Raw genomic sequence first — 4,051 nt, 5'->3', positions numbered from 1 at the left:
TGGATAAAGAAAATGAGTTGATAAAGAAAATGCATATTTATGCAACAGATTGTTCATCCATGAAAAAGGAAAAACCTGCCTGTGGTGTGGTGGAGAGTGCATTTAGTGCTGATCTGGAACGCTGATGATGTCGGTTCTAAACACTGGGCTTGTCCGGTCAAGGCACATCTGACAAGCATCAAGTAAGCAACAACTAAAGTAAAGCAGCTCTGAGTTCATACTTCTCAGTAGTCCCCATTCCTCTCTCTGTAAAATCAATAAATAAAATCTTAAAAAAAATAAAAAGGGAGAAAGCCTGCCATTTATGTCAACATGGGCATTACTATCAGGTGAAACTGGCTAAAGGGTATACAGGATTTCTCTGTATTTTTTCTTCTTTTTCTTTTCTTATGAGGAGAGCACGAACACAGTCCACCACTACCAGAAATTATGCAGTAGAGTTTCCCACATTTGGGGAAATCACAGGGATCAACATATCCAGAGTGCAGTGACCTTGCCCTGGGAAAACCACCTTCGTGATGATGATATCTCCCCTGCCAGTAAGTATCTCTTTGTATTCCTTCTTACAAGTGCATATAAATCTATGATTATCTCAATGAAATTGTAATGAAAAAGAAAACAACCCTGGTCTGGTATCTCAGTTAGTTAGAGCATTGTCCTGATATGCCAAAGTTGTTGGTTCAATCCCCAGTCAGGACACATATAAGAAACAATTAATGAATGCATGAATAAGTGGAACAACAAATCAATGTTTCTCTCTCTCTTTATCCTTTCTTTTTTCTCTAAAATCAATCAACCAATCAATAAAATTTAAAAACAAAAAGCATGGTATTGGCAGAAAAATAGACACACAGACCAATGGAACAGTTTTGAGAGCCCAGAAATGAAACCACATACTGGTATATATGGGCAAAATATCTTTGACAAAGGAGCCAAAAACACAATGGAGAAAATAAAGCCTCTTCAATAAATGGTGCTGAGAAAATTGGAAAGCCTTATGCAAAAGAATGAAACTTGATTATAGTTTGTTCCCTTGCATAAAAATTAATTCAAAATGGATCAAAGACCTAAATATAAGATCTGAAACAACAAATAACATAGAAGAAAACATAGGTACAAAACTCATGGGCCTTGACCACAGAGAACATTTTATGAATTTGACCCCAAAGGCAAGGGAAGCAAAAGCAAAAATAAATGAATGGGACTATAAGAAACTAAGAAGCTTCTGCACAGCAAAAAAAAACTGACAGCAAAACAGACAGCCAACTAAATGGGAGATGATATTTGCAAACAACACCTCAGATAAGGGATTAATATCCAAAATATATAAAGAACTCACAAAACTCAGCAACAAACAGCAAATAATCCAATTTAAAAATGAGGAGAGGACATGCACAGACACTTCTCACAAGAAGAAATACAAATGGCCAACAGATATATGAAAAAAATGCTCATCTTCACTAGTTACTAGAGAAATGCAAATCAAAACTACAATGAGATACCACCTCACACCTGTTAGATTGGCTATTATCAACAAGACAGGTAATAAGTGTTGGAGAGGCTGCGGAGAAAAAGGAACCATTATTGGTGGGAATGTGAAGTAGTACAACCATTATGGAAGAAAGTATGGTGGTTCCTCAAAAAATTAAGAATAGAACTATCATATGACCCAGCAATCCCTCTACTGGGTATATACCCCCAAAACTCAAAAACATTGGTACATAAAGACACATGTTCATCACAATACTATTCACAGTGGCCAAGAGCAACAACCAAAGTGCCCTTCAATAGAGGACTGGATAAAGAAGAGGTGGCACATTTATAAAATGAAATAATACTCAGCCATAAAAAACAATGACATAGTATCATTTATGACAACATGGATGGACCCTGAAAACATTATACTGACTGATATAAGTAAGTCAGAAAAAGCTAAAAACTGTATGATTCCACACATAGGTGGAATACAAAAACTGAGACTCATGGACATAGATCAGAGTACATGATTACCAAGGGGAAGGGAACAGGCAGAGGGGAAGGGGGGAGAGGGGTAAAGGAAGGGTATAAAGAGGGACAAATATAAGGTGACAGAGGATGGATATACAACAAAATCGACTGTCCAAACGATGTGGAGATGTTTACCCAAAATCTATGTACTTTTGTTGACCAATGTCACCCTGTTTAATTTAATTTTCTAAATTAAAAAAAAGACCTTTTGCAAAAAAATTAATAAAAAAATAAAAATAAAACAAAGCATAAAATATATATTTTTTGAGAGAGACAGAGAGAGAGTCAGAGAGAGGGATAGATGGAGACAAACAGGAAGGAAGGTGAGAATCATCAATTCTTCATTGTGGCACCTTAGTTGTTCATTGATTGCTTTCTCATATGTGCCTTGACAGTGGGTCTACAGCAGACCCAGTGACCCCTTGCTCAAGCCAGTGACCTTGGGCTCAAGCTGGTGAGCTTTGCTCAAACCAGATGAGCCCACACTCAAGCTGGCAACCTCAGGGTTTGAAACCTGGGTCCTCCACGTCCCAGTCAAATGCTCTATCCACTGTGCCACCGCCTAGTCAGGCAGCAAAATATTTTTTTCTTTTCTTTTCTTTCTTTCTTTTTTTTTCTTTACAGAGACAGAGAGAGGGATAGACAGGGCCAGACAGACAGGAACAGAGAGAGATGAGAAGCATCAATCATTAGTTTTTCATTGCGCGTTGCAACACCTTAGTTGTTCATTGATTGCTTTCTCATATGTGCCTTGACCGCGGGCTTTCAGCAGACCAAGTAACCCCTTGCTCGAGCCAGCGACCTTGGGTCCAAGCTGGTGAGCTTTTTGCTCTAACCAGATGAGCCCGTGCTCAAGCTGGCAACCTAGGGGGTCTCAAACCTGGGTCCTCCGCATCCCAGTCCGAAGCTCTATCCACTGCGCCACCGCCTGGTCAGGCGGCAGCAAAATATTTTTAAGGCTAAAAAACAGAAAGTATAAAACAAAATATTACAGAAACAAAGTCAAACTCATCACATTAGTTCATGTAAATGAGCAAAATTTAAGTATTAAGACAAAAAGACTTTCAGATAGGTTCACAAAACAAAAGCCAAATGTATGCTATATTCCAGAGACACAGCTCAAACAAATTAGCACTCATACTTCTTCCCACCCCCTAACTTTCAGTGCATGTTATTTTATTTTTCATTGTGCAAGTTTATAACACACATTTTGGTCTATAACCTTAGTTTCTTTAGTGTTTATTCCTAGTTTTATGTTTAAAATGGTTATTACAAGTAACACTTCCAACCATCATTTGTAGTTCTTTATTTTGATTCTCTTCTTAATTCTGTTTCTAACCTTTAGAACATTCTTTTTCAAGGAAGTCTTATATAACAGCAACAACAAAATGATAGCAACCTCAAGCATTTTAACATTGGTGCAGCCCTCTCTGCACGCTGAGAACTGTGCCCAGATACTTCAAATGATCTCACTCAGCCCTATAATTCTATGTCGTAAAACTATTACTGTTTCTATTTTATAGTTCCTTATTCTTTAAACACAGTAATTTTGCTCTCTTCTAGCTTCTGTATCCAAAATTAAATACCTACAGAACCCCCTCCCAGCATTTAAATTCTATCCTTGAGAATATAGGTTATTATAACAGAGACAATGATTTCATTGAACCTAGCAAATAAAAGATCCTATCATCCTTAGAGGACAGTGTGGGATTAAAAATAATATAATAGCAGAATCTGTTCTATCACATTTGGGAGTTTCAGAGAATAAAGCCTGAAATGGTGACCCTCCAGTGGTGAGATTCAGACGATTCGCATGGGTTCAGCAGAACCGACATCTAATTTTTTGTTGAGATCAGCGAACTGGTTGTCAAAATGGCACTTGTAATCAGGGTTCTCTCTAAGGTGGGTGCCTGGGCAGCTGCCCAGTGTGGAAATCACAAATTTACATTCCTTACTCTTTTTTAACGTTCATCTGTGCAACAGCGTATTCTAAGCACCCCCGAAGTAATGTTCATTCCGTCCATGGGTGACAAAAAATGTGAAA

The 4,051-nt window shown here is 37.9% G+C and overlaps 1 non-coding gene across 1 annotated transcript; it reads right to left on the bottom strand.

Annotated features, from left to right (window-relative positions):
* Positions 1-389: 389 nt before the first annotated feature.
* Positions 390-547, bottom strand: LOC136332489 (U1 spliceosomal RNA). Its single transcript, XR_010730745.1, has one exon. It is a non-coding gene; the product is annotated as a U1 spliceosomal RNA (small nuclear RNA).
* Between the last annotated feature and the right edge of the window lie 3,504 nt (positions 548-4,051).

The sequence above is a fragment of the Saccopteryx bilineata genome, chromosome 3 (genome assembly GCF_036850765.1).
Source record: "Saccopteryx bilineata isolate mSacBil1 chromosome 3, mSacBil1_pri_phased_curated, whole genome shotgun sequence".
Taxonomy (NCBI): domain Eukaryota; kingdom Metazoa; phylum Chordata; class Mammalia; order Chiroptera; family Emballonuridae; genus Saccopteryx; species Saccopteryx bilineata.
Note: the sequence above shows the minus strand (reverse complement) of the source record. Positions and strands in the feature narration are given on the sequence as shown.